This window comes from Erpetoichthys calabaricus, chromosome 4, assembly GCF_900747795.2.
Source record: "Erpetoichthys calabaricus chromosome 4, fErpCal1.3, whole genome shotgun sequence".
In the NCBI taxonomy this organism is placed as follows: Eukaryota; Metazoa; Chordata; class Cladistia; order Polypteriformes; family Polypteridae; genus Erpetoichthys; species Erpetoichthys calabaricus.
Window position 1 is genome coordinate 1,993,622 of NC_041397.2, and position 22,349 is coordinate 2,015,970.

The 22,349-nt window shown below is 46.7% G+C and overlaps 1 protein-coding gene across 1 annotated transcript in view; it reads right to left on the reverse strand.

The window, feature by feature from the left end:
- Positions 1–1,131: 1,131 nt before the first annotated feature.
- Positions 1,132–22,349, reverse strand: part of LOC114641480 (interferon alpha/beta receptor 2-like) — a 105,913-nt gene continuing 84,695 nt past the window's right edge. Inside the window, exon 10 of the transcript XR_007934757.1 lies at positions 1,132–1,355. The gene's annotated coding sequence lies outside the window, so the exon portion shown is untranslated. The remainder of the gene's footprint in view (positions 1,356–22,349) is intronic.

A 22,349-nucleotide genomic window follows, 5' to 3' on the forward strand; every position in this document is an offset into this window, starting at 1 on the left:
AAGATGAAAAAGGGCGGGGGGACTGTGAGGGCCGTGGCCAAACTGTCAGCTTGTGCCTCTTGAGGTATTCCATTGTAGATTTGGATGTGTGTTTTAGGTCATTATCTTGTTGTAGGACCCATCCTCATTTTAACTTCAGCTTTTTTTTCTACAGATGGTGTGATGTTTGTGTTATATCTGTGGGCAATAATATTGTACTAATAAAAAAGAAAGAAGACGGAGACAGGTTCATAGTGATAAACTTTCACAGGTCCTTTTACTAAGATCGTTTCAGAGTACACATCACACAGCCTTATAATTATTATATACTTTCTAATAGCTCCCCAATACCCATAATTCCTTATTACTACGGAATCCCCAAAGTCCAGACTTACAATATACTACAGTTTCCTTCCAGAATTTGCTTTTATTACTTGACTCCATTCCTCCCTTTACCAATGACATGCTCCCTGTGCCACTGGCTGCAACACAAACTCATGGCCTGACTGATCCACCACCATGCTTTCCAATCAGTTAGAACATTAGAATATTAGAACATTGTAGACGAGAACATGCCATTCAGCCCATCAGTCCTATCCACTTATTTCTTCCAAGAAAACATCAAGTCGAGTTTTGAAAGTCCAACGTCTTACTGTCTACCACACTACTTGGTTGCTTATTCCAAGTGTCTATCGTTCTTTGAGTAAAGAAAAACTTCCTAATGTTTGTGCGAAATTTACCCTTCACAAGTTTCCAACTGTGTCCCCGTGTTCTTAATGAGCTCATTTTAAAATAACAGTCTCGATCCACTGGACTAATTCACTTCATCATTTTAAACACTTCAATCAGGTCACCTCTTAATCTTCTTTTCCTAAAACTGTAAAGGCTCAGCTCTTTTAATCTTTCCTCATAACTCATCCCCTGTAGCCCTGAATCAGCCTAGTCGCTCTTCTCTGGACCTTCTCTAGTGCTGCTACAGTATGTCCTTGTTGTAGCCTGGAGACCCAAACTGCACACAGGACTCCAGATGAGGCCTCACCAGTGTGTTATAAAGCTTGAGCAGAACCTCCTGTGACTTGTACTCCACACATCAAGGCGCTATATAACCTGACATTCTGTTAGCCTTCTTAATGGCTTCTCAACACTGGAAGTCGATAGCTTAGAGTCCACTATGACTTCTAAATCCTTCTCATAAGGTGGACTCTTGATTTTCCAACCACCCATTGTGTATTCAGACCTCACATTTTTACTTCCTATGTGTAATTCTTTACATTTACTGACATTAAATTTCATCTGCCACAAATCTGCCCAAGCCTGTCTGCTGTCCAAGTCCTTCTGTGATGATATAACGGATTCCAAATTATCTGCTCATCCACCTATCTTGGTATCATCTGCAAACTTAACCAGCTTGTTCCTTATATTCCTATCTAAATCATTTATATTTATTAAAAATAGCAGCGGCCCTAGCACTGACCCCTGTGGAACACCACTCTTAACATTGGCCAGTTCTGATGAGTTTCCTCGAACCATCACCATCGCAACCAGCAGTTATTTTCCTGGAATTCGGCCCCCTTTTTACATCATACCTTTGCACGTTGTGGCCAAAAAGTTCAATTTTGACTTCATCAGTCCTCAGGACTTCTTTCAAAAATGCATCAGGCTTGCTTAGAAGTTCATTTGCACACTTCAGGCCCTGAAATTTCTGGCTAGGATGCAGGAAAGGTTTTCTTCTGTTGACTCTACCATGAAGGTCCTATTTCTTCAGGTGTCGCTGCAGAGTAGAACAGTGCACCCACCACTCTAGAGTCCACTAAAACTTACTGAAGGTCTTTTGCAGTCAAACATCAGTTTTTATGTTTCCTTTCTATCAATCCAGTTCTTTCAGAAAGTTTCCTTGGTCTTCCAGACCTCAGCTTGACCTCCACCGTTCCTGTGTACTGCCATTTCTTAACATTACGAACTGAGGAAACAGCTACTTGAAAACACTTTGCTATCCTCTTGTTGTCTTCTTCTGCTTGTTAAGTGTCAATCCTTTTATTTTTCAGAGTGCTAGGCAGCTGCTTAGAGGAGCCCATGGCTGCCGATGTTGGGACAAGCTGTGAGGAGTCCTAACGATAGATAGATAGATAGATAGATAGATAGATAGATAGATAGATAGATAGATAGATAGATAGATAGATAGATACTTTATTAATCCCCAAGGGGAAATTCACAAACTCCAGCAGCAGCGTGACTGTGAACAAGGCATAGCCCCCTAATAAGCTAATGAAGGTCTGAGACCATCTTGAGAAAAAGAAGGTGAGACCTTAAATATCTTGGGGTGCCCAAACATTTTCATTAGGCCCCTTTTCTTTTTTCGCAGCTGTCACGCATGGGCGTCCGAGGGCTGGGGAAAGGTATGCAATAATTGGCTGAGACAGCAAGGGGTGGACTTTGTCCTGTTGTTCTTCTTCCCTCACAGCTCAGAGAAGCTGCCCAGTAAGGGCACTTAACCCCGCAACTTCCGGAAGTTTCGCTATAAAAGAAGCGCCAACTAAGAAAAAGGCATCTTTTGCCAGAATAAGCCACACAGTGGAGGACGCGACTCTTTAAAGTCCTTAAAGAAGGAGAAATCCCTGATCAGGAACAAGTATGATTTTTTGTTACTTTTTCATTTTTTGTTTGTTTCGTCTCACGACGATTAAAAGGGACTGCCTGGTTGGCGTCCCAAAATTTCGACTGTTTCCAGTCTGTCCTTCCACCGCCCGACCACACAGTGAAATTGTACAAAACTTAAACAACAACACACTAATCTTGTATAAAATGCTGAAATGAAATGTGTCATCTTGCCTTTTGGTGATCAGCTCATCTTCTGCTCCCTTAACTATTCACAGTATCAGACATTTTAAGCAAGGGGGGCCCAAACATTTGTATGCCTGTCTATGCTATATCTGTTAATGCCCTCCAGTCTCCACCTCCACATTTTCCAAATACATGTTTTGTAGAAGAAGAAATGCAAATAAATGCTGCTGGACTTTAATCCATCTGACCAGTTGAATTCCAGGATGGCTGCATGGAGAGATAAAAAAACAAAAAGGCAAATGTCTGAAGTTTAACATGCAAGTCATCTCAAAAAGAGCGAAGAAAACTGGAGGATAAAGGCAACGAGCACAGGAAGTGAGAGAGGAAAGTGCTCCGATTTTAAAAAAAGAAAAGAAACTAAAAAGCTTCTACTGGAAAGCCCCTCATCGAGGTGTTTGGGCTGAAAATAATCGTCTTGATTTGGCCCAGCCGTCTCCTGTAATGGAAGTCTCTTACACGAGTGCTTTCAAGAAGCGGAAATATTTTAAGGACTGGTGGTGAATCACCCAGGGTCCCCTCTTGGAGTTCTGAGCCGCTTGTTTTCCAATGAGGACAGATGACCGAGAGCCATTCAATGGGCTCATGTACATCATCGAGTACCCTCGAGTTCTTAAGGAGGCTAGCGAGTACAGATATAAACCCTTGACACATATTTTTAGGATGTCACTGCGCACTGGAGAGATTCCGAAGGACTGGAAAATGGCAAATATCTGACAGGGCAGATCCAAGCAACTGTAGGCCAGTAAGCTTAACATGCATCAGAGGAAAATTAATAGAAGGAATTATTAAGGATAAGATTGAGCAACACATGGCAAGGACAGGACAGTCAGCATGGGGTCAGAAGAGGGAGGTCGTGTTCTACTAACAGGCTGGAATTCTATGAGGAGGCAACAAAAGGATACGACCAGAGTGGAGCAGATGATATTATTTATCTGGACTTTCAAAAAGCATTTAATAAGGTGCCACATGAGAGAGTGGGCATCAAACTACAAGAAGTGGCAGTTCAGGGTGTGGAGTGTACATGGGAGCAGAACTGGATCAGACACAGGAAGCAGAGGGTCATGGTGTGAGGAACCTCATCAGAACTGGAAGAGTGGTGACCAGCAGGGGGCAGTGCAGGGGCCACTGCTTTTTTTTAATATATATAAATGATTTAGATAGAAATATAAGGAACAAGCTGGTTAAGTTTACAGATGATACCAAGATAGATGGATTAGCAGATAATTTGGAATCCGTTATATCATCACAGAAGGACTTGGATAGCAGACAGGCTTGGGAAGATTTGTGGCAGATGAAATTTATTGTCAGTAAATGTAAAGAATTACACATTGGAAGTAAAAATGTGAGGTTTGAATACACAATGGGCAGTCGGAAAATCGAGAGTCCACCTTATGAGAAGGATTTAGGAGTCATAGTGAACTCTAAGCTATCGACTTCCAGACAGTGTTGAGAAGCCATGAAGAAGGCTAACAGAATGTCAGGTTATATAGCGCCTTGATGTGTGGAGTACAAGTCACAGGAGGTTCTGCTCAAGCTTTATAACACACTGGTGAGGCCTCATCTGGAGTCCTGGGTGCAGTTTGGGTCTCCATAAAGACATAACAGCACAAGAAAAGGTCCAGAGAAGAGCAACTCGGCTGATTCAGGGCTACAGGGGATGAGTTATGAGGAAAGATTAAAATAGCCGAGCCTTTACAGTTTAAGCAAAAGAAGATTAAGAGGTGACATGATTGAAGTGTTTAAAATTATGAAGGGAATTAGTGCAGTGGATCGAGACGGTTATTTTAAAATGAGTTCATCAAGAACACGGGGACACAGTTGGAAACTTGTTAAGGGTAAATTTCGCACAAACATTAGGAAGTTTTTCTTTACACAAAGAACGATAGACACTTGAAATAAGCGACCAAGTAGTGTGGTAGACAGTAAGAGTGTTTCATATGAGAAGAGCTCCATGGACCAGCAGGTTTACACAGCGAGCCTTTGAGACCCGCTGATATGCAATTACTGCATTGCTATAAAGGCCTGGCCTGCTCTTTCACTGACCACCTAACATTTTGTAGGGACCGCTGCTGGCCCTGGTGGTTGACATTATATGTTTAATATTCTGACACACGGCACGACGTAACAGGCCGTGGCACAGGACACCCTCTGAATGGCTGTGCCTGTCATTTGAAGAGCTTCATTTTGAGTTCTTTTGAGTTTATGTAACGTGAAAATTTCAAATAAGGAGAAAAAAGCATGCAAATAAATGCTGAAATCAAGTTTATAAATCAAACTGTTAAATACGTGTTTAAATATTTCCAATTTTCCAGTTCTTTTATTTCACAGGCCTCCTGCTTGAAAGAACACTAAACAGAACCCAGGATGCACTGGCATAACAGAGGATTATGGGAGATGTAGTTTGTGTTTGTTTGCAGCTTTTTTATTTAGTCAGTCAGTCAGTCATTTGCTAACCCGCTAAATCCTGAACAGGGTCACAGGGGGTCTGCTGCAGCCAATCCCAGCTAGCATACAGTGCAAGGCATTATAGTTTGGGTTTAAACAATTGTATATTGTATGTTTGTGTCTGCATGTATTGATTTAAGTTTAAGTAATTTAGTTTTTAGTAATTCACAGTGTTAATGGTCAAAGGTTACAGGCAAAGAATATTTCAACCCTGCACTTAATCCATGGCGGCAGCATTTGTAGTGACTTCGTCTGTGCCGAGCAAAGTGACACCTCAGCACTGTCTGGTGCCACAGTTAACAAGAATTCTTTTAATTTCCCAACATGCCTTTCACATAAACCTATAATAATAATAATAATAATAATAATAATTGTTTGCATTTATATAGAGCTTTTCTCACTACTCAATCCGCTCAGCAATTGCAGGTTTAAGGGCCTTGCTCAAGGGCCCAACAGAGCAGAGTCCCTATTGGCATTTACAGGATTCGAACCGGCAACCTTCTGATTACCAGTGCAGATTCCTAACCTATCTATCTAATCCTGCCAACTACGCTAAAACATCATCTATCTATCTATCTATCTATCTATCTATCTATCTATCTATCTATCTATCTATCTATCTATCTATCTATCTATCTATCTATCTATCTATCTATCTATCATTTACAAAAGGTGGAAAAAGTGATGCGCTGGGAATACTTTCCGGATGCGCTGTAGATAGATAGATAGATAGATAGATAGATAGATAGATAGATAGATAGATAGATAGATAGATAGATAGATAGATAGATAGATAGATAGATAGATAGATAGATAGATAGATGTTGGATTTTCTTCTATACATATAAACTGGCCGTCCCCCGCGGCTCTGCCTGTGTAGCAGTTAAACAGGACAAACAAACGGGTATCGCTAGCTGAGCGCAGGCTAAGTTCTGCTCCAGAACGTGGCGAGAGGTGGACCGACTTGAACGGAGGCTGGCACGCGAGTGACAAGGGTCCTGCCAGGCTCCCCACTCCTGACGTCACACTCCCCCCAACAAGCCTGCAGCCTCTCTCAGATTCGAGTAAATAAACCGGTACCACAAGCAGACTCTGATCCTTAGAATAATGAGAGAAGTCGCAAAATCAACCAGAACGTTCAAGCAAATTCTAGAAAAATCTGTGAAGTAATTCTCTCATGAAAAGTGGACAGACAGACAGACAGACAGACATTGGATTTTATATCCATAGAGATGCATGCGTTAATCTTAAAGTATGACAGTAGACCAACCCGGTCACGAACTTGATGAGTACGCTTACCTTTAAAGAAAACAGGCAAAGGGTAAGTAGAGGGACATACGACCATAACACAATGCCCAGTGGGCTTCCACGTGTCTTTTACTTCTGTCTGGCCACCGTGTGGATGTTTCTTTCATCTCCACTCAGGCTCTCTGAAGCCCCACCATGGTGACCACCAGGCTCTTGGTCACTCGTCTTACCAGGACCCTTCTCCCAGAATTGCTTAGTGTGGTGGGCTGGCCAGCCAGCCAGCTCCAGGAAGAGTCACAGTCGTTCCAAACGTCTTGCCTGTAAGAATTACAGAAGTCCATAATGCCGCGGCCTTCCCCAGGTCTGCAGATCTGCACCACAATTCTGTCTCTAAGCTCTGCTGGCAATGGACCTTCTATGGACTCTCCCCTTTTTAAAGCAGCTGCTTTCCAGTTTGAAGCCATCTGGCTCCCCCATTGATGTTGTCCCTCCTTGACTTCTTAAGGAGGTCTTTTCTACCGTGGGTCCTTCTATTCTTACTATTATTAATGGTAGTTTAACCTCTAGGGTGGTGCCTACAAATTTTAAACATGCTGTTGTGCTGAAAAAGCCGGGACTGGACCACTCTGTCATGTCTAACTTTAGGCCTATTTCTAAACGACCTTTGTTGTCCAAACTCTTGGAAAAAGTCATCTACACCCAACTGAAGTCCTTCCTGGACAAACAGTCGGTTTAAAACTCACCCCAGCACTGAGTCCTCTCTGTTTTTAATGATATTCTCTTAACAGTGGACTCTGGTGACTGTCTGCTAGTCGTGCGGCCTTTGACGTGATAGACCATCAGATCCTCATCTCCAGGCCAGAGCAGTGGGTGGGCATCGGGTTCAGCTCTCCAGTGGTTTAGGGTCTTATCTCTCAGATCAGGGACGTTCTTAGGCTTCTGCGTAGGGCCCTGACCGTGAGGGGGGCCACCGGGATGGCCCCGACTTAGTTTTTTTTTTTTTTTTTTGTCGTTCGGATTCATTCAGAGAGATCCACACATAAAATCATGAAATACCCCAATATTACCGGCCTTTACCAGATCAAGAACAAAATCAATATGTGACCACTCTGCATAGACACAAGTGTACATGTAGGCCTACTGGTCATCTAAGGCCTTTTCCGGATGTTTCATTAGAACACCTTCCTGAGCTACAGGGGGGCTGTGCTCCCCCATTAGCCCCCCCCCCCCCCAACCAGAGGCTTGCACATTTCTGAACTGCGCAGGACCCCCATACTGCTAAGAACGGCTCTGCTCAGATAGACGTTTTGGTGTCAGCATTGATGATTTGACCTCCACCTCTGTTGCCCTCCCCTGGTGGCTACCGCAGGGCTCCATCTTTGGACCTCTTCTGTTCTCCTTGTACCTGCTGCCACTCGGCGCTATTTTCCGTAAACACGCTATTTCCTTTCATCTTTATGCAGACGACTGTCAGGTTTATTTCACTCTGAAGCTCCCTCCCTGGTCCATGTTCTGCCCAGCCCCTGCTTGTTTGCCTTATTGATATATAATACCATTTATTATTGAGGAGCCCAAAATTACACAAGAAGTGCCGCAATGGGCTTTAACAGGCCCTGCCTCTTGCCAGCCCCCCAGCCTCGACTCTCTAAGAGGACCAGGAAAGACTTCCAAAAAAACTCTTGACGGGAATAAATGGAAGAAACCTCAGGAAAGGCAGTTCAAAGAGAGACTCCTTACCAGGTAGGTTGGGCGTGCAGTGGGGCATAAGGAGTTGGATGGCATTACATTTTAGACCCAATGGCACCAGCGGGACCCCCCACATCGGACCTTTCCACTGTGGTTCACTTTGAGAAATCCATGATCATAAATTTAGGTGTGAAAATGGATTCCACTTTAAAACTTGATAGTTGTGTGAACGCAGTGGTATAAATCTCGCTTTTTCCAGTCTGTCCAAAATCAAGCCTGTTTGGTCTAAACACACCCTTGAAACGGTGACACCGGCTTTTATAACGTCTCTCGTCTAGATGACTGCAATGCGCTTCTTTATGGAATGAGCCAGGCCTCCATTGCTCGCTGACAGTGGGTGTAAAATGCTGCTGCTCGATACAAGAAAGCGTGAGCACGATACCCCGATTGTGGCTTCCCTTCACTGCCTTCCAGTTTGTTTTTGAATCCATTTTAAGCTCCTCGTATTTGTTCTTAAATCCTTTCATGGTTGTGCCCCATTTTATCTGTTGGAACTGCTGCCCTGTTATGTCTCGTCACGCCCTCTCAGGTCAGCAGACCACATGCGTTTACGTGTCCCTAAAGCACGAAGCAAACTCCGAGGTGAGTGGGCTGTTTCAGTTGCAGCTCCAAAACTTGGGAATGATTTGGCGCTGCACGTTAGTCAGGCCCGTGACCCTGTAGTTAGGACATAGCAGGTTGGATAATGGATGGCTGGATGGATGTTAGTCAGGCTCCTTCACTCGCTGTCTGTAAATCTTACTTAAAAACGCACTTTCACCCCGTGTGAGACGTTGACTATCTGGGTACTTTTTATTGTGAATCTCTTCAGCTCTTATGGGTTTCTGTTTCTTTTACCCTTTGGTTATTGTGTGTCTGATATTTGATTGTACAGCACTTTGGTCAGCCAGTGCTTTAGAAATCAATCAGTCAGTCAATCAATCAGTCAGTTAGTCAATCAACCAACCAATCAATCAATTAATTAGTCAGTCAATCAGTCAATCAATTAATCAATCAATCAGTCATTCAATCAGTCAGTCAACCAACCAATCAATTAATTATTCAGTCAATTAATCAGTCAGTCAGTCAATCAGTCAGTCAGTCAATCAATCAATCAGTTAGTCAATCAACCAACCAATCAATTAGTCAATTAGTCAATCAATTAATCAATCAGTCAGTTAGTCAATCAACCAACCAACCAATCAATCAATTAGTCAATTAGTCAGTCAATCAACCAACCAATCAATTAATTAGCCAATCAGTCAATCAATCAATCAGTCATTCAGTCAGTCAGTCAATCAATTAATCAATCAGTCAGTTAGTCAATCAACCAACCAATCAATCAATTAGTCAGTCAATCAGTCAATCAATCAATCAATCAATCAATCAGTCAGTCAGTCCATCAGTCAATCAATTAATTAGTCAATTAGTCAGCCAATTAATCAATCAGTCAGTTAGTCAATAAACCAACCAATCAATCAGTCAATCAATCAATCAATCAGTCAGTCAGTCCAGTCACCTGAACTGACCACAGGTGGTCTTCAAACATCTCAATGATGACCAATGGAGTGGGATGCACCTGAGCCAAAGCCAAAGTGCCGCACACTCGTGTCGATGGGACATTTCAGCTTTTTATTTTGAATACATTTGTAGAAATTGCTAACTGCTATGCTGCTCTCGCTTTGTGAGTCTGAGGTGTTGTGTGAGGTGAGAACAAAAGAACTGAAACAATTTTAGCACAAAGCTGCGACATCAGAAATGTGTAAAGAGTCGTTGTGAAGGTGGTGTCTCTCTCTGTTATATAGCGCCTTTCACATCCGTTACAGAGCCCTAGCAGCAGCAGCAGCCGTCTGTCTGTCTGTCTGTTCGCTTTGCCTTTGCACCCAGCAGACCCCACAAGGCCCAGGGTGGCTCACAGTGTCATCACTTACAGCCTCGAGGCTCGTCCTGCTCTCTTCACGACTAAATGCTTTTCTTTTGCAGTCGTCTTCCTTTGCTGGCTGCTGCCCTTCCGCCGTCTCACCGCACATCAGGAAGCGGAGCTCTGGACGGGCACACACACTGGCGCACTCGTTGGTTACGTCATTAATGTTAACGGCAGCATCCAAATCTGAACTCCGTGAAAAAAAAACTTCTAAACCCACCCAGAGTGTCAGGGGGGGCTCATTGCACCCTTCAGCAGTCGTCACATTGGTGACATGGGACGGGTCACACGAGAACCCCCGGTAGAAAGGAGAGGTTTGCCAGGATGACAAATACAAACACTGTGTGAGGGGGTTGTCTGCCCAGTGTCCTCTTCAAATGAGCCCCCATTAGAAGCTGCAGCAGAGGGATTAGCATCTCGAAGGGGTCCGGCTAACTCAGAAACAAACACAAGAGCTTCACTGTGGCGTTTTTCTGTATAGCGCCCTCTCCATGGAGCTCAGGCTCAGAGTCTGCGACTGCCGTGGACTTGGAGTCCCACAACACGTAAAACCCAACAAGTTCAAAAAGCACTGGAGGGGGATGTCACTGTCAAACCCCGGCTAGTAGTAAGGGCCAGTGCCGAAACGTCACAAAATGAAAGACTGAATCTGCTCACAAGTATTCCAATCATTAAGAAGCTCTGTGGAGCACAAAGGCAAAAAAGGCAATCTGAGCGAGCAAAGTCCCAAAAACGGAATCCAAAGGAGGTCACACACGAGCGCATGGGAGGCAGCTGAATGAGAGTAATTCCACGCCAGACCAGAGGGTGGCGGTGTGCACAGACTCTTTCTCTCACGTCTCCGCAGACCAGTTACAGGGAATTCCCCCTTGGCCCCGATGACATCACTTCTGGTCCCGGCACCACAGATGACATCATTTCCGTTTCCAGGTCTATCGATGACATCATGTGCCCTTAAAACCGCCATCTTTATGACAAGCAAATCAGTTCTGTTCTGGACTCTCATTCATTTCATTTCAAACAGGTGGCTGCCCCAAACCTTTTTTGTGGCTTTTGTCGATTTTTGTGACCCAAACCGTATAACAAAGCACAAATAAACTCACCAACTGTGCCAGGAATTGTGGGAGACCCCCCCCCCTCCCAGATTTAAAGGGCGGAGGGCAGTGATTGGCAGATGGCCCCACCCCTTGAGGAACACAAGAAAGGCAGCTGACAGACGAGAGCAATGCACACAGTCAATGCAAGCGACGTGAACAGAAATAAACGACACAACCGTGAACACAAAACGAGACCCTGAACCCCAGCCATGGACGGGACAGTGACAAGTTCACAGGGGGACACGACTGCCAGCGGACAGACCCAGTGAAGCAGAGCAGAGCCATGTAACCCGAGGACACCTAGTGGAGACTGAGGGGAAGTGCACTTCTTTACTCAGAGAGTTGTGGGACTCTGAACGACTGACTGAACCACAGAGTTGAAGCCATTAGGGGGGACCTGGAGGAGAAATCGGGACTCTTCGCTAAACCAACAGGGGCCAAGTGGACTGAATGGACTCCCCTCGCTTGCCTTTTGTGTGATTAACATTAATGGAGCCTCGTAGGGTCTGTCAGCTTGGGACCAGAGCATGAAGTCAAACCAAATGACGGCGATACGATCACAACAACAGATTTGTCCCCCCCTTGGAGCTTGGATGATGATGATGATCTGCTCCTGTCCATCACAGAAGACACTCTTATACAGTCAACTGTCACTTAGTCCCAAGAGGCCACCACAAAGAGGACACAAACGCTCCACACAGAATCAAACTGGGGGGGTCCGAGGGTCCACATGGACCTGGGTGCTCAGTCTCGGTCCCGGTGGGCTGTAGTTTTTTGCTCTAACCCATTTCATTAGAAGTCAGCTGCTGCCCTGGTGACACGTCTGGGTCCCATCTTCATGTGAATGGGGTCTTTGAGTCCCCATTTTAACTGCTCCTCGGTTTTCTTGGCCAGCAACTCCGAACTTTCAATCCAAACATCAGAAGGGAATGGAAAAGTGCAGGATGGAGGATCACTGATCAGCTGGTGCCCACCAAACATCTGGATGACATCCTGGGAATGAAAAAAAACTGGACATGCCAGCATTAAGATGACAATAACATCAGTTGAGTCATCGACAAGGGTGGGCTTCTAATTAACAGACTGGGCTAGGACCGTGGGGACCCCTGAGTGCAATGTCCTCTTACATGTAGGCATCATATGATGGTAGTAAGCTAACAGCGGTCATCGTCACTGTAAGGCGCCTCATCCTCCCTGCCGTGCTCATCAGGACCAGGAGTGGAGAACGTGACCTTCACCAACTGGAATGCTGCTGCTTTGGTGATGCTGACCAGACTGGAGGGTCCGGCTAAGACCATCACTGTGTGGTCACCATACTGGACAGTGGTGGGCGAGCTGCTCAGAGCCACTTCAGAGTTTGGCAGAGGGTACCACCCGACAAGTGGACACGTCCCGAATACCAGTCACACCGTACCACCCAGCTGACCTCACCAGAAGTGGACGTGCTGCTCAGAGCCGCTTCAGTGTGAGGCTTCAATTACGCTGACCAGGCTGACCAGGATGGAGCACAATGTAACTGGATGGGTCCTAGCTAAGGCCAGGGGCATGGGGTCAAATGGGCCAACAAGTTACAAACAGAGAAGACCCCCCACTGGACAAGGGCCTGCTGCAGTTGACCTGAACAGAAGTGGATGTGACCCTCAGAGCTGGTGACGGTGGCACAAAGGACAAGTGGACAGGGTCCGGCTAAGATCCGTCAGCGTGTGGGTAGCGGAATGAGTGGATGACTTCACCATGCTGGGCAGCTCTCATCTGTGCTACTCGGAGCAGCTTCAGTGTTAGCTCAGCAATATATAAAGAGGACTCAAGTTTGAGACCCCCATGACCAGACCACCAGTGGACTCCAATCTGAGCTGCACTTCTTCTATCAGCCATTTAAAATTTCCCTTATAAGGTCACTGTGTTGCATGTCTGCGTCATCTGTTGGAATGACAAATGCCCTGCACGTCATTAGTACCCTTGCCAAAGAGATGAGCCCAACTACAGCTCACAATATTTATGCCGTCAGTCACAAAACGTCCTCTGTTGTCACTCTGGACACCTCGCCCATGTCACTTGGCTCGCCCGACAGTCGTTGTTATTTGCGCCACATTACTCTCCCACAACCCTACTCCTGACCACAGTGTATAACCCAGCGCACCTCCTAACCTCGCTCTGCAGGTTGGCAGCTTGGCTCCACTGACACGTGAGGGACGTTTTCATGGCTCACGTCTCGGGTATCACAGGCTGCAGTTGCACTCTGCTGGGCAAACAATGAGCCCTTAATGTGGGACTCGGGATGGGGCGGAGACTGACATAGAAGGGAATAGGATGTCAGACAAAAGCCCCCCCCCCCCCCCCCGATAATGTCCTCGTTTGCATGGTGACATGTGGGCGGGTCAGAGCAAAGAGAACACAGGTCTGACCCCGCCCCATCCTGCATTTCCTTGTTTTATACAGAGGGCACACTGGCCTAACCGAATCCTGAGCTCAAGACCCCCATGGTCAGACCACCAGTGTGAGAGTCAGTGGACAACAATGTGATCAGTACTTCTTCTCATGGCCATTTTATTGCCTTTTTTCCAATTTAAATTTCCATCATTAGGTCACAATGTCAGCTCTGTGCGCCACATGTTGGAATGGAAAATGCACTGCACTTTATTAGTACCTGCAAAATATAGCGGGTTGGATAATGGATGGATGAAAAAAACTCATTGGAATGGCAAGAGAGTGCTTGTGGGTGGGTCTAAAGGTGAGATAACTGTCAATCAAAGTCATCTTCAGCAAATCACATTGATGGGCGTGTTGTGAGTGACATCATAAGTCTGGTGGACTGCACTTCCTCTGTTCAATTCATTCCAATGTATTTAAGTAAAGCACCGGACCCATAGGTCACCACTGATCATGTGACCACTGGCAAGTGGACTGTGTCACTGAGGGTCATACAGGGAGTCAGTGGGGGTCCCTTTCAAGCAGACATGACATACTCCCAAGGTGATTCACCCGTACTGAAGGACCGTTTCCACAGATCTACCACAGAAGTGGACCTGCCATGGTGAGGCCCGATGCTATTTAGTGGCTTTTCACGCAGCACATTCCATATTTCTGTGCCTAGCAGGTGATCAAAATCACCGAGGGTCCAAAGGCGAGTCCGTGGCGGGTGTTGAACCAGAAGCCATCTAATGTTATATAGTGCCCGTCCATAATGAATTTGTATGATGTGAACAGCAGAATGGTTTCCTTATATCTGCACTGTGAAGACGAGGAAGTGAAACGACTCACTGAAGACAAAGAGGCAGTAGGAGGGACGGAGACAGCAATATATAGTGCCTGCCAATTGCTTCCATATTCCCACAACATGTGGCCTGGCAGGTGACCTAATGCCCAGAGGATCCGACAGGTATCGAGCCCGCATCTCTATGATGCTATATAGCGCCTTTCCACAGTAAACACTTTCAAGTTGCATTATTGGATCCGTTAAATTCCTTTACTAAGACTGACGGAGGGGCAGCGGGCAACGATGGGGAAGGAGCCAGAAAAAGTACACCTTTATATAGCGCCTTTCTTTAGGGAACACCATTCCAATGGGTGTCACCTGCACAGTACAATTGTTGCCATACTTCTACCACCTCATATTCACGGAGGGTCCCATGGGGGTCTGTGGTGGGTGTAAAACCAGTTGCCGTTTAAGCTTTTATAGTGCCTTTCTATAATGGACGCCATTCTAATTTGCATGTCTGTCGTGTGACAAGCAGCACGTGAAGTGACGGGAGGAGGATTAGAAAGTGGGTGCTGCTATATAGCGCCTTTGCATCCCAAGTTTCACCCATGCAGTACAAAGTGAGCTCCACTAAGGGTCCAATGGGGAGCCAGCGGCCCGTGTTGTACCAGCATCTTCAGAATCCTATATATAAATGTAAAGAATTACTGTATTATTATTATATAGCGCCTTCCCTCGGCACATGGCATGTCAAGCCACTTTACAGGTGCAGTAAAATTCCTTCCTGAAGACTTGCAGGGGAACAAACTCACTGAGGATCGGGAGACAATGGTGGGGGACGAGACACAAAATGGACGCTGCTATATAGCGCCTTTCAGTATCGTTAAAGTGTTTCAGCCACGGCAGGCCTAGCAGGTGACCTAATTCACAGAGAGGGGTCAATGGTGAGTGGTGGGTGTACGGCCGGCAGCCATCCCTTGTTATATAGCGCCTTTTCAATTTTAATTTACATGTCGGCTGTGTGAAGACTGGCAGGTGAATGGACTCGCCGAGGATGAGGAGTCTCAAAATGGATGATTTTATATAGCGCCTTTCAGCCACCAACACACTTTCAGAAGTGGTCTCCTTAGCTCACTGGAGGGGTGGGGCAATAAGAGTCGGTATTCAGCCAGTCATATAGCGCCTTTCCACAGCGGACACAATTCTGGTTCCTACCTGGTCACCCGACTCTGTTACAGTCGTTATGGAATTACTGGTGGGACGGAGCCAGCAGCCATAACCAGTAAGCCACACAATCAGTGAAAAGTGTGAGTGACGAGCGTGTGGCTGTGTACTCAGTGATGTGGGACGCTCAGCTGCCACCGCGGGTGGTGACGAGGACAGCTGTGCACCCTTTGGCCCCTTTTCGTTTCCTCTTTTTCTTTGCAGAGCCTTGTAGACGATGGCAGGAGTTAAAAACGGCGCAGCACATTCACTTTTACTTCCTCAGGGGTGCCCAGGGGTAACTTCTCAAAAAGCCCACCGGCCGTTGGTTTCCTGCTCGTGTTTTTTATTTTTTCCTCTTTTCCAACTTCTGCTTGCTCTTTCGTGTTCTCCGTCGGCCCCCACTGGACCCTCACAGTGAGGTCTGCTTTGCAGAGCGCCCTCTAGTGGCGAGTGCCACGTCACAATGAACTGAGATGAGAAGGAAACCTCGACTGGACGTCACGTCCGCTGCACTGCACTGGACTCCTGTGTCTCCATCGTGACAGCTTTATATAGCGCCTCCCACTGGACAGTGACTCTAAGAAAACACCTCGGCCCCCCGCTCTCCGTGTGCTTCACCACCAGTGGTCTCTTCTCTGTGTAGCGGCTATTTGCTCTGCCCCAGTGAGTGGACAGCACTGGGCTCCACAGGGACACTCGGTGATCAGGCTGTTGACCACTTTTGAGTTGATCTGATGGTCACAAAAATCCTCTTTAAATGTTCCAGTCACGTGGCACTTTAGAGCAAACGTCCATTTTATAGTTTCCTGTCCTACGCTAAGCTTACAAACGCAGTGCAGCAACTACAAATCTGTGGTGACCTCAATGTCGTGGCACAGCCACTCGGAGAGACCAACAGGACCAAACCGCCCCGAAGAGTGCGGCACACGGACCACACGTCCACTCCATGTAAAAGCTGCACTGGTGAGAACTTCTGTGAAATGAGGAAGATGAAGGAGTTTGATATGCAAGTGAGATGTTTCCACAAATAACTGAAGGCAACCTGAAGGAGCGCCGGGCCGACACATCATCAGTGACCAGCGGAGTGAAGAGCAACAGTCGCGGCCAAAAGTGCGGAGAAGGACCTGAGTGTTGGTGTTCACAGAGTCTGCTGCTTCAGTGTCTTTAGATCTTTCTGTCAGATGTTTCTCTGGTCTACTGAAGTAGAATGACAAGCAGCTCCAAAGTTTCAGAGGCTTTGATTGACAATGACATGACGTTTATGTGGCGTAGAGTCCAGATCTGCAGTGTTGGCCCTTCTTTCTTTCTCAAGACCTCTGTCTTTAAAGTGACCTGGCCAGTCCATGACGGACACACTGCTGATGTGCCCAGGAGGTCACTACAGACCCTCGCCAGCCCAGACACTCAGACTCCTCGCTCAGAGCCTCCACTGAAGATCACAGCATCGTCAGCAATGTCCAGATCAGCGAATCTCTCTTTTGTGTCTGCTCATCCGCCCCAATCACGGATATTGGTGAGTTCATGATTTTTTTGTAGCCTGTCACCCACCAGACAGTAGAAGAATAAAGCCCAAATACCTTTTAGGACAGGACACTGTAAAGAAGATCGTCACACGTCACCCCGAGTCTAACTGAGGCCTAACCGTATTTACAGAACATTCGGAGCTCAAGTTACATTCAAGGTTACAGCCGAGGAGGTTAAGAAGGCCAATGCGCTCATCAACTTATTTTTTGGTCTTTTCTTAGTTGATATCAGCTACGGTGGGATGATAAAGTATTGGACCCCCTCTGGAAGGCCACCGTGTTTCCATCTTACTTCCTCTGAACCTATAAAAATCACAAACGCAGAGTATCACGGTGACCTTTTATTTCTCTGTGTTCGTATTTTTGTCACATTTAGAGCTCGGTGAACTAAACAAATGCAAATTGACGGTCATGTTGGGAAAAACGCTGTTGAAAAAGTAATGGACCCCTTGACGTGACAACCAGTCAATACTCGGCAGCAGCACCAATAACTGCTCTCCATCACTTTGGATCGCCATCTACAAGCTTAGCACGTCTGGATGGAGGCCGCTGTTCCCATTCCTCCTTACAGAACTGTCTGAAGGCTTTCGTTTGTGAACTGCAATCTTGAGGTCACGCCACTCTGGATAGGCCTCTGCAAAACCTGGATGTGCGTTTTGTCAAACCCTGCTTGGGTTACTTTTGCCCACTGTTTCGGGTCACTGTCCTGCTGAAAGTGCTAGCGGCATCCGGGTCCCAATGCCATGGCTGACGTTTGAAGGTTTTCTTCCCAAATCTGGATATACTTCTTACTATCCGCTCTTCCTTCAATATGGACGAGGGGACCCAGTGGCTGCCCTGGAGAAGCAGCCCCAAAGAACGCCATGCTTGATGGTAGGTATGGTGTTTGGCAGGCCCTTCCACCCACCAGACCAACACCTTTGTGTTGAGGCCAAAAAGTTCATCTCATCAGACCAAAGTACACGACTCCAGAATGCAGGACTCTGGTCAAGATGTCTGTTAGCGAATTCGAATCGAGCTTTCAGATGGCATTTTTTTTTAGTAGTGGCTTTGTTCTGGCAACTCTGCCATGCAGCCCCTCGATATTGTAGTCTTGTGCCCATCCACTCCAGCTGCTGGTCACTGAGAGTCACCTTAGGATTTGCTTTTACGTCTCTGACTGGTCTTCTTGACATTTTCTTTGTTATTTTAACAGGGCGGCCTGACCTACGCCACTTCACGATGCTATGATGGCCTTCACGGTGGACACACTGAGGCTAAGGAGCTTGGCAGTCTTCTTGGCACCACTGCCATCTTTAAACTTCTTAATCCCAGTGGTGCCCTCGTCTTCATTTTTGAGGTTTCACCAAATCAAGCCACTGTTTTACCTATAGGGGGCTATGGAATAAGTTCTTTGTAATTGCAGTGTTTTAAGTAACCTGAACCTAAATAGTGTGGCGGGCGACCAGGTCCCATGCCCCTTCTATTGGGTGGTCCAGATCTAACTATGCAAATTTTAATGCAATAATTGCATAGTTAGATCTGGACCACCCTGTACTTATGTTCTAGGGGAGCAGCCATGGTGTCCTCAGTAACTCCCCTGGGACACTTGGTGGCTGATGATGGTGCCTCAGTTTCTCGCAGGGTTCCTTGTGAGATGGAGTTCTCCACAACCCTGTGTGGATCTGGGGTGGCCGCCAGGGGGTGCTGCATGGATCCCAGAGCCCACCTGGACATCTCTACAGGTCCGGGTGGGCTATAAAAAGGACCGGCAACCACCACTCGGGGCCAGAATTGGGAGGAAGAGGACAAGGTTGCCTGGGAGGAGTGGTGGTGTCAGAAGAAGGGTTGTTGCTTGTGTTGGTATTCCTGTGCTTGGCACTGTGTTGTGGCGTGAGGGTTCACGGGGAAGACGTGCCCTCCAGCTGAAGAAAAAATAAAAGTCCTTTGTGTTTTTACACGTGCCAGTCTGTGCCGGGTCGGGCGCTATAGCGGCCCATTTCACAATAGATACATTATAACGAGGCGATACCCTCTCTTAGTAAGAAATCACATACGAGAAAGTAACTTCGCTTTCTTTAACGACGGTTTACGTGCCATTACAGCCATGACAAGACCTTTGTGTAGAGTCTGCCATGTTCGTCACTGCGCTGGAAGGATTTTCAGGATCGGATGACGTTACCTCCCATCTGTCCGTCAGCTTCATAGGTGTGCCAGGCAATGTGCCCAGGCTTTACACCCCTTTCTCCACGTGCAGACCCCCACTTTGGTGAATCCTGCCATTCCAAACAAGGCAAAGAGAGGACCCAGTGTCACGCTGACTGTGACGCACACACACAGTCCACGTCGCCCACTTCACAGTTGTCCCTGTCTTGTCTTCTAATGTTTGCCTAGCAGTTCTAAATGCTGAGCCGCTGGGCGCTAAATCTGGCCTTGTGTGAGCTGTCCATGGGAGAAGAAGCAGATTTATCAAATATCTGCACAGAGCACAGTGACAGTAAACTTAAATTCTGATTACAGCCACTTGTACGCATTTCTCAGTCGTGTGTTCCCAAGAGCGGGCCTGAAGAATCACTCAGAGACCCGTCGGCAGGCCCCGAGGATTAACGGCTCGTCTGTTTACGCCTCTTCTCATTCCCCTTATTGCATTGTTAACAATCACACTTAGGGCTCCAATACTTGAATTCAACAGCAGACTTCACTCACATGTTGCAGCATAATTTGATTTTCAGGATTTTTTAGATGAAAATTGATTGTCCAAGAGGCCCTCATTTAACTGTAACGGTAGGAAAGAGAAAATATTACAGGAAAAGGAGACCCGTGTGGGTTCGCTTCCCCCCTGCGTGGAGTTTGCATGTTCTCCCCGTGTCTGCGTGGGTTTCCTCCCACAGTCCAAAGACATGCAGGTTGGGCGCATTGGCGATTCTAAATTGTCCCTCGTGTGTGTGCCCTGTGGTAGGCTGGCGCCCTGCCCACGGTTTGTTTCCTGCCTTGCGCCCTGTGCTGGCTGGGATTGGCTCCAGTGACCCTGTGTTTGGATTCAGTGGGTTGGAAAATGGATGGATATCACAGGAAATTTAAACTTTGTCTTGGGGCTCAACCCACCGTTCCCGTTGTCACTTCTCAGGATCAGAAGCCACTGTCGTCCCTTCTTGTCTTTAACTGCGTGAAGTAAAAGCCCTGGTGTGATTCCAGAAAGTTCTAAATCTCCCATCTTACAGCCCACTCGTGGCCTGATGCTTTGGCACAGCATGGCTTCTTCACCACACAATGGTCACATACAACGGGAACAAGTCCAGATTTTTCTGCCCATAATGATGGCTGGCTAATGAGCGGATTGCCACTCTCTTGTGCAGCGTGTGCAGAATTGGACCCCCGGATTAGAAAGATGGACTCTGCTTCTTCATGTGCAGGTTTTAACAACGGTGGGCTTTCTGGCAAGAGGCACCAACCAGAGGTAACTGGCATTTGGGTCAGGACTATCTCAGCCAAGCTTCATCTTCATCACGTCCCCCATGCTGGAAGCCATTAAGTGACTGATGAAGTGCTACATTTCAGTCTCCGTATGCTGTGGGCATAGAGACCAACATTAAATGGCAGCTGGCAGCAGTGTCAGGTTTTCCTAATATAATCGGAGTAACTGACTACCAGTCGTATTCCAATAAGGGTGGCGCGTGAGAATCACGCTGCTTATGTTAACTGTAAGCAACGATATTCCATTAACCCACAAGTCACCCGCCATGCCAAGATGAGACTGGCAAACGTCATGGTTCAGTGGCCTTGTGACAACCCGTGATTCATTTATTTTGAGGCAAAGTAGCTTAGGCAGAGGTCTTTCTTATGGTGCTGTACGTGAGGGGGGGGTAACTACCTGTGCCCTCAGATTTTCACGTGGGCGCTGCAATAGCAATCATGGCATTACATGTGCCAGGTGAAAGGGGCTACCCGCTCAGAGGCACAGCACGGCAGAGGAGAGGCACTACAGGGTGGTCCAGATCTAATTATGCAACTGATCGACTGACCACCATCTCCACGCCATTTTGGAATGCAGGGCAGGTGCTGTGAATTCTCTATGTAATAAACAAGTTATAGCGTAATGAAGATTGCATAATTAGATCTGGACCACCCTATACAATGCCATGCCATGCCATTCACACCCTTGTGGGCGCAGCTGTGGAGCTCAGCATAGGAGTCCTCAAAGGCAGGAGGGATGAGGTGGGGGTCACGACTGCCTGCATAACAATCCTCTACCCTGAACTCACTAATAAGGAGCTCTCTACCCACCTCCTGATGCCCCTCTCCATGCTGCACTAAAGCATACGTCAAGTGTTTCACCCGATTCCACAACAGCCACCACATCTCAGTCTCCAGACTTCATCTCAGATTACAAACAGAAAGCCATCCTTGTAGATGTGGTTTTTCCCCGTCCTGTTGCACTCACATCTACCGGTGACAAGTAAACTGCTTCTTCACGACGTGCGGTCAAACCATTCTCTAAATTTGATTTTGAGCCCAGCGTGTATTTCTAGTGACGGTAAGATGCTGCAGTCCACAGATTTGTGTTTCCTGGTGACACCCACGCTTGGGCCACCAGTAAAGGTTCTCTGCGTGCCTCTACTTTAGAGGTGACACCTTCTGTCTCATACCCTCCCTTTGGAGTTTGCATTTTTTGTTGCCCTTCTCCTGTAGCCTTCGTCTCAGCTTACATGGAAATCTGTTCATTACAGAAGTAGGAGTTTGATTAGCATGGCTGGTTCACGGTGGCCAGCAGGGTTAGGGTTAGGGGATGAGAGCCTTGCAGGTTTGGATATTTACAAGATTATAAATTGTGTATAAACGTGCATACGCCACATTTTATACATCTGAATTTTACTTTTGTTGTACGCATTTTCCTATTCTTTGTTGTATAAACACTTTCATGCATGAATCCATGCCAAACTTTATAAATGAGGTGGCAGAGCCGCACACAGTACTCTATATGAGACTTCATGAGTGCTGTGATATATGGCCGGCAGTTTATCCCGGCCAATACCTCCAAGCCGCCAGATGGAGCCCTCCCTGCAACATGGAGGTGCCCCGAATTCCAGCAGGGCATCATGGACCTTGGAGTTTTAATTCACAGCCCTGCTGGATACCATGGGGGCCGCTGCAGGAGTCTCAGGGACTTACATTTTCCATATAAC